We start from the raw sequence: 14,315 nt of genomic DNA, 5'->3' as shown, positions 1-14,315 counted from the left end.
ACATAGAAGAAAGGGCGATCATCAACAACCCGAGTAGAGAAGCAGACTTTCTCGTCAGAAGAGGGAGGGACAAGTTCATAGTTCTTCTCATTACCAGGATTACTACAGACACTATGAAACTGCCTAAGCTGCGTGCAAAACTCAGAATCAACCAGAGAGACACACATAAGAACCATCGAGTCCACCCAATCGGCCATGCCCTCAGGGACCTGGGAAGGCATCTCTACAACATTATTTCGAGAAGACATGAGGCCAACTAAATCCTACAAAAAGAAAAGAAGAGCGGATTACTTAAAAAACATCTCGGATGAGGGGCAAAACAACTCAACGGATGGACAAACAGAAAATGAAAACCTCAAGACTCAAGCCAAAAGTCCTGGGCATCCCTTGGAGGCAGTAACAAAGCAAGGTTTTTTAAGAAATCTCTACAGCTCACGTCCTGACATTCATCAAAAAGAAAATAAAGTCTCAAAGGATACAAAGAAAGTAAAAACACAAAATCGCCACCCTTCTACAGTTTATCAGCAAAAGCATTGTCAAAAACACCAAAAAATGCCAAGCAGAAAAATAGCAAAGACGCAAACTTTTTCGTAATCAAGCAAAAAAAAATCATCAATGAAGGCACAAGTAGAAATGGCGACAACATAAAGAAAAAGATTCAAGCAACAAGAAAAAGATTCGCACCAAAAATGAAGAAATTCCAGAGCATGCAACAATCAGGCATGATAAAAGCAGAAAGACCCAAACTTCCTCTAAACAAAATGCAAACTTTCCACATATAAGGAAACAGAAGAAAGAAAAAACAAACCTGGAAAAAAGTAGAAGAAAACCTCGAAAGCCGAAAGAACAGAAGCCACAAAGCCACCCCTCGAAAGCGGAAAACTGTGGTGGAAAAAACCTGGAAATCACCCCTCTTCCACAGAAAGCAGCGACAGAACAGACGGAAGAAGCTACGAAAGAAACAGAAAATGAGAGAGTAAAGGGAGAATTTAGGAAGAAGAAGTGAAGAAGAGAAACCGTTTTTTGATTGAGAAATTCAAAATAAAAGACCAAGAGAAAATGGTGCAATTAATGCCAATTAAATACAGATATTAAAACCTTCTCGCGTTCCCAAAAAAGCGTTGATATAAAAGCGCGCGCTTTTAGAGGAAAATGTTCTACATTCAAAAGATTCTACATAAGGAAGAAATCGACGAAATGCTTGAGTTCGGCTTCATCATAGAAGGACCGAAGTCCAAAAAACTCGGCCTCGATAAAAAGACCGAGCTCAAGCAGGGGCACTATTCATGCCCTGGGTCGAGTTACCCGACCCGGGATGATTGGCGATAAAAGCAACCGACCTCCTTAGGTTCGACTAGCCGACCTCATCTCAAAGAGCTCGGCCAAATCGACAGGAGAGCCCAGTAAAGGGCCCAAACAGAAGAACACGACCCAAATCCTAGGGCAACCCAAGCCCATAGAGATAAAGGAGGTTCCATTGAAGATACGCTGACCTCAACTCAAAGATAAAGATAAGATAAGATAACTAACTTATCTTATCCAAAAGGTCACATCTCATCATTATAAATACGCTGGAGCACCCAGGTATAACTCATACTCTGATTCTATATAAAACCTGCTTAATACCCTTGCTAACTTAAGCATTGGAGTCCCTTGCAGGTATCCCCCACCCTTCGGTGACAGAGGATCAGCAGCACCATCAGTCCAACAAGTCGGACGTACCAGCTCTGGCTGTCATCCACCTGCCAGACACACCAGCTATGACCAGTACGGAAGATCTCGTCCAAGATCGACCTCCAGTTTCAGGTAACCATCGGAACAGAATGAAAAGTGCTAATGCATAAGTTCCCGCCTGACTGATAGTGTAAAACCTGGTTAATTAATGGCTAATTAACCCATAAATGAGAATTTATTCTAGAAAGCCCAAAATGTGATTTTTTTTTATGGTTAAATGTGATAGAGGAGATTGAGACGAGAATTTCGGTACCAATTTTATAGAATTCGGACCAAGATTGGACCTCACGGGCCAAATCGGGCCAACCGGACCCAAAGTGGGCCCTTGGCCCAACTAAACTAAACCAAAATCCTAGTTTTCAGTATCCTTTCTCCTCACAACACTCAAATTCACGCTGAAATTAGAAGAGAGGGGGGAAGAACACTCTCTCAAGTTATATCTCTCCCTTGATCTTCAAACCACCATAACTTTTGATCTAGAGCTCCGATTGCCGCACCGTTTGTGGCCATGCGTTCACTGCAGAGAGCTCTACAAAACCCATACAATCAATCCTGAGGTAATACACGTTTTGCTCTTCGAATTTCCAGCTTTGATTTCGAGTTTCATGAGCAAAAATGTTGAGATTTTGGGCTCTTTGATGTTATAGGATCCAACTCTCTTGAAAGAGAAGGTTAATCTTGTCTCCTTGGACCTTGGGTGTAGTAAGATTCTCAACCCTAGTGTAATTTGTTGTTCTATGATGTTTGGGTATTGAGATGTTGTGTATAGGTATGATGATTGTGGCTTAAGTTGTATATATGTGAATATTGAGGCTTGGTTGAGACTTTGGAAAGCTTAAAAAGGGATTTGGTGGTGAAAAATCTGTTCTTGGAGGTGTTGAGGCCTTGAGAGCTTGAGGAAAAGTGGTTTGGAAGTGCTCCGGTTGAGCTTGGAAAATCGGCTAAGGTATGGTCTCAGTTTCCCGAATCTAATATGTAATGTGGTAGGAAATACTTAGGCTAGAGGCCCTAAGATAGGCATTGAATTGTTGGCGTTGTTGAATGGTTGAAATAAATGATGTGGTCATATATGTGATAATGATTATTGATGCCTTGATGGTATGATGTATGAGAAATATGCATGTTGTGATATATGCTTGATGATTGGTTATGGTTGAATTGTGGGTTGAACCATGTTGATGGTGAGTATGATATTGATTGTGTACAATGATGATTTATTGAAATTGGTGTTGTTGAAAATTGGCATGAGGAAGAGTACATGATATGTCAGTGTGTTTGAGTTTGAGCCACTTGGGTGAAGTGGGTTAAAATGATGGGATAGTAATTTTGGTGATTTTTGGTAAAGTGTCAATGTGTGAGTTGAGGAAGCTTGATGTTGAATTTGATATATTTTGATTGATTTCAAAGAAAAGGGATGAAATTGGCATGTTTTGATTAATTTTGAAAAGAGTTGAAAATGATTTGTTTTGAAAATGGCACTTTGTGGTTTTGTATGAAAAACATGGTTTTGGGCATACTTTGGTGGGACATAACTTGGACTATGGATCTTTGTTTTGTGCCAAATCTATTTAAAAATGAAATTGGATCCGGGATGTCCATGCTGTTCGAAGAACGGGTGAAAAACAATTTAAAATGAGAAAGTTATGTCCGTTGGAAGATTGGGGGTTGAATCTGTGAATTATGCAGTTTTTAACTTAGAAAATTTTTAGCAGAATGACCCCCCGCGCGTAGGCGCACTTGGCGCGTACGCGCCGTTCCTCTAGAAAGCGCCATCCACGCGTGCGCGTGGTGTGCGCGGGCGCGCCGATGTGCTGCACCCAATACCCAGCCATTTTCCAAAAAGTTGTGCCAAAACTGTGCCAGATTTGTGCCTGGGGCACGAGAGCACCCACGCGTACGCGTGGCTGACGCGTGCGCGTCGCTCGGCTATTTTTCAATCCACGTGTTAGCGTGCATGACGCATACACGTTGATGAGTTTTGTGGCCATCCACGCGTGCGCGTGGAGTGCGCGTACGCGGGGCTCTGTTTTCATCCCAAAGTTGATTTTTGAGTTTTAAAAGCCAAATCTCATACTTCTAAACCTCCGATCTCACCACTTATGTCTTAAATCATTGTGATATGTCTAACTATGAGAAAAAGGGCTAGTGAATGTGGTAACTTGCGAGTGAAGCAAGGAAAAAATGAATGATCAATGAGGATCAAAGATGATTATGTGAGATGCGGAGGATAGTGGTGGAAGTGCTTGTTATGCCATGGGCCGAAAGGCCGTATCTGTTAATGAATTGGCTGGTTATGGATTTAACCGTGAGCCGAATGGCTAGATTATTGCCGTGTTACGGCGGAGCCATGATTATGGCTAAGTATAAATGCATATATGTTGTTGAATGAATTGTGAATGTTGCACTTCCACTGTTGGAGATGAGAGTTTCCTGGAAGGAAGCAGTGGCTAGCCATCACGTGCTCCAGGTTGAGACTTGAAGCTCTTTTGACCCTATGTCGTAAGCGAGTATGCTTGTGTTTTCTCTCTGGTTGTAAGGGTGACAGGGCACCGATACCCTCTAATGGCGACAGGGCGTATATACCCTCTAATGGCGACAGGGCGCAGATACCCTCTAATGATAATAATGCGCAACAGAGAGACTATGTCCGGGTTAGCTACCGGACATGTCGGGTTGGCTTGGTAACCGACAGATGATATCATCAGCCATTAGGGACAGGCATTCATCATATGCATACTATGTGAATTGATTGAGATTGCCTATTTGACTGCATATTACTTGCTATTTGTCTAAATGCCTTATTTGTTCCTATTTGTATATCTCTTGTCTGATATAACTGTGTTTTCTATATTTTATACTCCTGCTGGTGGTTGGGAGGTTTGAAGGAATTGGAAAGAGAAGTATTAGTTAGACTGAAGAATCTTTAGTCAGATGCCCTTATATGGTTTAGCTTGTTTATAAGCTTTGATATTATCTGAAGGAAGTTCTAGGATTGCCTTCGACTTTCCTCTATTATTATGTATTATATATGTGGAAGCTGTTACCATGCTGGGGACCTCTGGTTTTCACCAATGCGGATTTTGTGGTTTTCAGATGCAGGACGTGAGGTTTCCAGCTGAGGCATGCTGGAGACTTCTAGATTTGCGAAGATCCTTTGTTCTCGGGACTATGTTTTAGTTTATATATTTTGCTTAGATACTTTTATCTCCATTAAATAATACAAACTGTGATGACTCCTCTTATGGGAGATTTTGGAGAATAGGTTTCTGTATTTGTGTCCCTTTGGGTTTCCTTTGGGGTTTTCCTTATTTTATCATATGTATATATTGCTATGCTCGGACCGGTTATCTTCGCAGCCGGACTTTGAGTCTTGATATTCCTGTTTTTGACACTCCTTTGTATATATATAATCTCGCGTTGGTTTATCCTTGTTCGTTACATATCGATCGGAGTGTTGCGCTTTCGAGTACTTGCGATTTTTGTTTACCCCTTTTTCTACAAAGGCTCCTAGTTATAATCAATCATTCATAATACTATACGTACTAAATTTTTATTTTAGAGGTCGTAATACCTTGCCATCTCTGAATTATGACTTAAGCATAAGACTCTGTATGGTGGGGTGTTACAGATAGCCTAAGATTGTTAATGCGAGAATGTCCGCCTAACTAATAGCATATTGTATGTTGAATGGGCCTTTGTGCCAAATTGTTAATGTGGAAGTGCCCGCCTAACTGATAGCCTGAGATTGCTAATGTGAGGATATTTGCCTAATTGATAGCATGTCTCTTACCGAGATGCCAAGATATCCTAATTGACATGGGTTCACCCATGGTGATAATTGTGCCTAACTGACATGGTAAAGAGACCATATTTGGGGTTTGCCGCGAGTAACGTCAGTTTGTGGGTAGACAACCGACGCATGAGCTCATGGCCTACGCTAGGAACAAGCATATATCATATTGTTTGCGCATTTGCATTTGGTTGTATTTTTTTTGTTGTATTTACCCTGTGATTATGTTGGTTGTCTTATTCTGCCATGCTTGTGCATTCAATTAGGTCTCTGGTACTATTAGTTTATATATTAAAGTCGTTAAAAATTAATGTTGTGAATGAGTTTTGTTTGAAGTTAATTTTAAAGAAAGTAATTTAATTGTCTAAAGTAAAATTAAGAAGTATTTTCAAAAGCTTGATAAGAGAGTAGTTTTATTGAGTAAAGTCAATTATTCGCATTTTGTTCATTACTTTTACGGCATTCACTTTTCCTACTGAGAACATGCGAGGACGACGTTCTCACCCCCTACAGATTTTTCTTTCAGTAGCAGGTTCAGGAATCCTTGACGCGGGACTGCGACCGATCATCAGAGCTTTATGTACCCATGTATCCTTATCTTCTGTATTTGGTTTAGTCTTAGATTTTTTCTTCGCCATCTATTGTCTTTGATTTTTTAGGGGGGTAGGACTTGTATTTTGAGAATCTTAAATTATGTCTATGTATATGATGCCATGTGGGTATATATATTTTTGTGAATAAAAGGTTTAAAGTACAAACTCACCGTTTTCTGAAACAAAATTCCGGTTCGTACTCGCAAAGGCTCGTTATTTAATAAAGATAGTAGTATAAAATAAAAAGAGGTAGAGGTAGGTAACACCTGGATTTTTAGTACGTTCATGAGATGTTAGAAGTTAGGGTGTTACAAAAACGTTGGGGACAAAAAGAATACATAGAAATAAATTTTAATTTTATTCTTCAATAATATCATTTTTTTATGGTACATAGTTATTCAATTATTTTTTTATTTTATTCTTAATTACATTATTTTTTTAAGTGAATTTATTTTTTATTAAGAACAAAATAAAAAAATTAAATAATTATTTGTTGTAAAAAATTAAAATTATTGAAGAAAAGATTAAAATTTATTAAAAATTCAAAGAAATTTTTTTTTCAATAATTTCAATAATTTTAATTTTTAATAAATTTTAATCTTTTTTTTAATAACTTCAATTTTTTACAACAAATAATTATTTAATTTATTTTTTAGTTTTGCTCTTAATTAAAAATAAATTCACTTAAAAAAATTATGTGACTAAAAATAAAATTAAAAAATAGAATAATTAGCTACCGTAAAAATTTGATATTATGGAAGAATAAAATTAGAAATAAAGTTTAACTAAATTAAACATTAAAAAATTTTGATACATTAGGTTCAATTTATACTTTATTGTATATGTATGATTTTTTTCTTTTTCGTAAGTTTATGTACTAGTCATTCTACAAATATTTCATGATGAGTAAAAATCTTTAAGAGTAAAATTATAAAAAAAATAAATTTATTTAAAATGAAAGTAATGTGATTAAGTGTAATTTACTTAGATGTGATTAAAAATTAATTGAATAATTATGTATTGTAAAAATTTGATATTATTGAAAGATAAAATTAAAATTTATTTTTATGTATCGTTTTTATCGCCAACGTTTTCGTCCTATTTAGATCTCTAACATTTCAAAATTATCTCAATTTTGTCCTATCATCAATTCTGTTAACGGATCCCTAACGGCAGGATAACATTGAGCAAAAGCAATATTTGTAACAAAAAAAATTGTTACAAAAATTGAAATTTTGAAACAGAAAAATTTTGTAACAAAAAAATGGCCGTTACAGTATGTCCCATTACAAAAAGTTTTTGTAACAAAAAATGGAACTATTACAATTCAAAGTAATATTTTGTAACAAATTTTTTTAATACAAAAACTAAAATTTGTTACGAAAGTGGTAACACTTTTTTACCTTTAAAATATTTTTTGTATCAATTTAGATTTTTGTGTCATAATATTTTGTTATAAAATACTACTTACTTTTGTAACATTTTTTATTCTTTTAGTTACAAAAATAGAAAATTAATTTTAAAACATTTAATTAAATAATTGATATATCAATTAATTTTATATTCCCACTAACTCAACATTTATATGATATATAATTATATAGATAATTAAAATATTTTATATGTCATTAAAATTCTTTTACAATAAAATAAGTTCTACAAATTCAACTAAACACAACTTTTTTCTAACATAAAGTTGTATCATATCAAATTTATAATTCTTGACTCTTCTAGCATATTTTAGTTAATATAATGTCTAGCGTGTTGGCATCAATTTTGTACCCCTACAAATATGAACAATGAAAACCAAAATTAAAAAATAACACATAACACTATCTTCATCCGAGTAAAAATTTAGAACTTACAAGTTAAAATGAACTAATTGTTTAAGAATCTATTCTCAGAGTTCAAAACTAGCCAATCAAAAATACAAATTATCAAGAATTACCAATTTAATATATAAACTTGGGCTAACTAATCACAATTCAATCACAACTTAGTGAACAAGTTCATTAAATTTACATAAGTATCAATTGTCAAACAATCATTACAAAACACAATTTTTACCAAAATCTTCATAACAAATATACTTGAATTTTGTTATGTTTTTACACTCAAAGTTTCATAATGAGGTTTATGTCAAAACACAAGATAAGAACAGAAGCAGCAATGTTATACCCGGTCACTCAAAAAACTTCAAAGGTTAAAACATGTACACATTGACACTAGCCAAGCCATTGCGTATAAGAAGAGTCTTAGCCACCCAAATAATTTCAAAACAATTTTTACTAGGAACATATTTATACTATTCAATTATTTTTTTTTTCAATCAAAAGCTTTTAGTCCCTGAGAAAACAAGCACAAAAAATGCACAAAACAAACACAAAGCATGCAATGGCTATAGAAAATCAAGCAAGGTTTAGAACAATCAACAATTGCCAAGTAGCAATGCATTCATAAAGAATGGCCACTGCAGAAAATCAAGCAAGATTCAAAGCAATTAGCAATTAGCAATGCATTAATGAAAGATAACACAAGGCAATTAGCTGTCACAAGAAAGATAACACATTCTTTTCTTGATAATTCAGACTTCTTAAGAAACTGTGAACTAATCTGTCATACAAATTAAAAATACTATTTTTTCATAACATGAGCTAAACTTCATATCTAGGAAGAAAATTAGTGCAACTATAACATTACACTTAAAAATATCAAATTTGGTAATCATTTCTTGAATCAAAGATAGGTGGAAGTTTAACACTCATTCATGTCATGGAACCAGAACAAATAAGCTATTGCCACTCCTGGTGCTCTACCAAATCCAGCAGTACAATGCACATAAACTCTTTTTTTTCCTTTGAGATTGTCTATTTCAATGATGAGACTGCTTTAGGTAGAATATTTCACAAGGAGTTTGGATCAAAGTCTATTGCCTAATAAAATAGATTTATAAAATATATCAAGCTATGAATTATAATCCATTCTCAAAAAAGCAAGCAAAGCATTTAACAAACTCATAACTCTTTCAAAAAAAGATTTTCTAATACATTTAAAGTGCAATGTCAATTGCACCAAAAGTATATGGATCCTTGACTTAGCCATACATTGTATTAACCAGATAGGAAAAATTAAAATTTCTATCTCATGACAATGCATTGAATTATCATCATACTAATACCAAAATCAATTACCATTCACTTTCATAATCAAATTCCATCACAATCACAGCTAAAATCCAAACTCAATAATATTACAATTTTTAACATACCTGACACAACATAGTTAGCTAAAAATTAAAATTTCAGCATTCTCAAAAAATCAAGAAACCAATTATACAACGATTTTACACAATTTTACAACAGAACATCATTACAATTTTACAGCAGTCACGAACCCAACAATCTAATCAGAACATCATCTCAATTTTACTAAACTGTATTGGTATTTATAAGTTAAAACGATTAATTTTAAAATAAATCCCCTACCTCGATATCGCAATGAGGAGAAATCGGAAGCGAAATTGTTACGGTAGCGGCATCAACCGAACAGTTTACAATGGTAGTATTAGTGGCTCAGCCAGAAATTAAAAAGAACAGGGCAATAGGGCGACAACAGCTTTAGTGGCGACTTCCGACAAGCTTCAATGGTGGCAGTGGCAGAACGGAACGATGGTGACAACGACGCTAATAGTGCAGCCTCGAACGCCTCTCGCGTGTTTTGTTCCTTGCATCAACGGCAACTCAGCAGCGACTTCGCAGGCTCCCTCTCTCCCTCCGCTAGCTCGCACCGGTGACGGCCTCCTCGCAGCTCCACAATGGCGACGATGGCGAGCCTGCAGCAGGCGCGGCTGCAGCTCTCTCTCCTTCAGCGATCTCTGGCCTGGCCCACGGCTCTTCTCTCCACGCATCTTATCCCGACAAAATCGACGGCAACGGCAAGGCAAATGACGGCGGCAACACTTCCCTTTTCTGTCGGCGACATCCCCCTTCTCCTCTCTTCCTTCTCCTAGTGCAACTCTCCCTCGAGCACTCTCTCTTTCCTCTGTTTTCTATGTTGTGTGTGTGTTAGGTTAAATGGGAAGGGGGATATTAGGGTTAGGATTTGTAATTGAAAATAAAAATTTTTTATTTGAAAATTTAGGGTTAGATTTTTATAAAGAAAAATAGATAAAATAGATATTTTAATAAAATTAAATGATAGAATAATAATTTTAAAATCAAATATACTTCATTAAAAATATTTAAGAACATAATTTATTAACCTATTATTCAGTTTTAATAATTATTTTTAATTTAAATTATAAAATAAACATATAAATTATACTTTATAAAGTACAGTTTAAATCCAAATTATCAATTATTTAATTTAAATTATTTAACTCTTCCTTATTTTTTCATTACCAAAAGTTTAATTTCAAATATATAAAATAACCAATTATAATAAAATTCACAAAAAAATTAATTAATTAACTTAACTCTAAATATGCATAAAACTAATTTAATTACTTTAGATTAATTTCTAAAAATAAAGAATTCAAATTAATAAAATAAATCATAATTTATTTATAATAGAAATTACTTAAATTAAACTATATAACTCTTCTATTATTGAATTTTAATCTCTATCATGCAAAATATTACATTATAATAAAATTACATTAGAAAAAATGGCGAGGATTAGGGTTCTAGTTTGAAGAGTGCGTGTAAATTAAGTTATTTTTTATTAGTAAAGGTTAGAATTAGGATTTTTATTTTTACATTTGTTTTTATTTTTAAATTTTAACAATTTTTGTTTATGTTTAACAATTAATTTTTAGTCAATATTTAAGACTTGATTATTTGTAAAAATTATATATTAGTTTTATAAAAAATATAAAATAATATATACTATTTTTAAAAATCAATCATTTAATCTTTAATTTTTACAAAAATAATTAATTAAACAAATAATATTTTAAAAAATTCAATTTTTAAAACAAAATAAAATTATCTTAAATATTTTAACATTTTAAAATAATTTTTTTTAATTACAAGACTTCTTGTATTTTGTGACAAACAAATAACTTGTTACAAATAATATTGAATTTTGTGACAAATTAATTTTTTGTTACAAAATAATTAAAGTTTTTGAAACAAATGGATATTTTGTTACAAAATATTATTTTGAACTTTTGCAACAATTTCATCTTTTGTTACAAAATGTTATAAAATTTTGCAACAAAACACCGATTCGTTACAAAAGTTAATATAATTTGTAACAAAAATTAAGTCGTTACAAAATAACAAAACGCTTTGTAAAAAATTATATTGTTGTTACAAAACATTGTTATTATGTAACAATTACTAATTTTTGTTACAAAAAAAATTGTAATAATTTTAAATTTATTACAAAGTTTTTGTTACAAATATTCTATTTTCTTGTAGTGTAAATAGGATGATTTAAATATTAGAAAAAACTTTAGAATTTACTCCAAACGTTGAGGACAAAAATGATACTTTACTCATTTTTAAATTTGCTTCAAATTAAATAGGATTGAAAAAATAAATAAATTTAATAATATTTATAAATAGGTAATTTGTAAATAATGTTAGTAAATTTTTATCTTGATTTTGTTACACATAATAATAACATAATTTTTTTAATCTTACTTTTTTAATTTAAATTTATTTATTTTATGCATTCTACATATTAAATAACTTAAAATATTTTTTTATAATTTATTTTTAATTATTAATATTAAATTTATAATTTTAAAAATAAAAATATAAAAATAATTTCTTAAATTTAATAAAAAAACGATCGTTGAACCGCTAGTTATAATAAGGACCTTCTTTTCTAAATCTAGTATAGGTATAATTCTTTTTTTTTTTCCCCTCTTTTCTTGAACTTGGGATAGATAATTCCTCCCTCCTTCTAATATGGAGGACAAGATGCACTAAAAGAGGAATTAGTATATCTTACTTTGATTTGTTAGTATTTCAGCTTGATGCAAAAAGATAAAGTGTTAAACATTCTCATAAGCTAGAGAGATCTAGACTAAACTATAATGTTGAATTGCATATAAAAATATGATTATACATATAATCTAAACTCGAGATAACATAATTAGAGAATCCTAAGAAGTTTTATTTACACCAATACACGTTTTTACGAAAATAAAGATGTTGTTATGAAATAATATGAATAATGATTGAATTGAACTGTAGTTTAAATATGATTAAATATATTCTAAAATATTATATGAGTCCACTCCACTAACGTACATGAAACAAAACAACAGTGACGATCTATATATAAACGTCCATTCCATGAGACCCGGCTAAAAGAATTTGTGTTTTTTCCTTTATTATTTTTTTTTACCTAAAAAAATAGTGCATCGGTTGGACTTATGCAAGACATTCCTTGCTTTAATTTGAAGTGGGGTAGGCAGCCATTGCCATTGGTGTGTGGAAATGCCTGCTTGTCCATTCTGAAAGGTATTTGAGCGCACTACTACTACTACTCTCTCAAACCAAGATTCTTCTTTGTGGATGATTTTAATTATTTACTGATTAGTGTGCTGAAGAAAGATATAATCTCACATTTTAAGTAAATTTCCCACGTACTAATTAGTGTGTAGGGAAAGGAATGTTGTTACTTTGTCACTTGCTTGGAATATCTTTGCTATATCATAGTAAACGTCATTCTGTTAACTATTAAAAAATTAAGAGTAATATTCTAAATAGATCTCCAAAAAATTTACTATCCGATAATTTTGTCCTCCACAAAATTTAATTAAGATTTCGATCCTGAGATTTTCAGATATCCACCAGATACGTTCCCAAAACCGTTTGATCCGGTTAAAGTGGTGACGTGTTAGGTTAACTGTGACATGTCACCTCTAGGATATTTTGGTCCCCATCCACGCTGGATAAAACGATGTCGTATTGGAACCAGGGACAAAACGACGTCGTTTCGTGGAGAACAAATTCGTCCCCACTTAGACAGAGAATGCAAACGGTGTCATTTTCATGTTGAGGGACCTATTTGTCTTATAATAATATCTTAGGGGACCTATTTGACCTATAATTCATGATGTTAAAAGAAGCTATATTTACTTCAACACAAACCTTAAAAACACATTGACATTAGTCTGTTCATTTATCAAAATGGTAACATAAATCTGAGAACCCAAACATGTTAACCACACAAATATTTGGCTTCAATAGCAACACAAACCAAATCAAGTCAAAAGAAGGTTAATTTTTTTCAACATAAACTAAACGAAATCATTCTAAACAACATAAAGTCTTCTTCCTCCAACATAACAAAAGGTGGTAACATAACTAAGACAACAACTTTCACACTAATTCTTAGAAGCGTCATTTCTTGAAAGACTGGTTCAACCCTGGTGTTGGAATGAATTTGAACAACTTAGATATTGTGCCACTGGTAGCAGCTGATATTGTCTCAGCACTAACACTCTCCAGATTCTTGGTCCTAATTACTGTCTCCTTTGTAAGTGGCTTAATGTAAGCAGTTGAATTCTGTGTGAAACATGGTAATAACAATACTGTTGATTCCAATCTCAGCTTTCTTTTAGACGTCTAAAGGAGAGTTGTCCAAAGGAGACAGTAATCAAGACCAAGAATCAGTGGAGTGTTAGTGCTGAGACAATATCAGCTACAACCAGTGGCATAGTATCTAAGTTGTTCAAATTCATTCCAACACCAGGGTTGAACCAGTCTTTCAAGAAATGACGCTTCTAAGAATTAGTGTGAAAGTTGTTGTCTTAGTTATGTTACCACCTTTTGTTATGTTAGAGGAAGAAGACTTTATGTTGTCTAGAATGGTTTCGTTTAGTTTATGTTGAAAAAAATAAACCTTCTTTTGACTTTATTTGGTTTGTGTTGCTATTGAAGTCAAATATTTGTGTGATTAACATGTTTGGACTCTCAAGTTTATATTACCATTTTGATAAATGAACAGACTAATGTCAATATGTTTTTAAGGTTTGTGTTGAAGTAAATATAGCTTCTTTTAACATCAAGAATTATAGGTCAAATAAGTCCCCTAAGATACTATTATAAGACAAATAGGTCCCCCCCACATGAAAACGGCACCGTTTGCATTCTCTATCTAAGTGAGGACGAATTTGTCCTCCCCGAAATGACGTCGTTTTGCCCCTGGTTCCAATACGACGTCATTTTGTCCAGCGT

The 14,315-nt window shown here is 33.1% G+C and overlaps 1 long non-coding RNA gene across 1 annotated transcript; it reads right to left on the bottom strand.

The window, feature by feature from the left end:
* Positions 1-7,687: 7,687 nt before the first annotated feature.
* On the bottom strand, positions 7,688-10,188 carry LOC140183849 (uncharacterized). Its single transcript, XR_011880261.1, has 2 exons — positions 9,603-10,188; positions 7,688-7,901 (listed from the first exon to the last, which is right to left on the bottom strand). It is a non-coding gene; the product is annotated as an uncharacterized lncRNA (long non-coding RNA).
* Between the last annotated feature and the right edge of the window lie 4,127 nt (positions 10,189-14,315).

This window comes from Arachis hypogaea, chromosome 3 (genome assembly GCF_003086295.3).
Source record: "Arachis hypogaea cultivar Tifrunner chromosome 3, arahy.Tifrunner.gnm2.J5K5, whole genome shotgun sequence".
Taxonomy (NCBI): Eukaryota; Viridiplantae; Streptophyta; class Magnoliopsida; order Fabales; family Fabaceae; genus Arachis; species Arachis hypogaea.
This window is presented reverse-complemented; position numbering and strand designations above follow the sequence as displayed.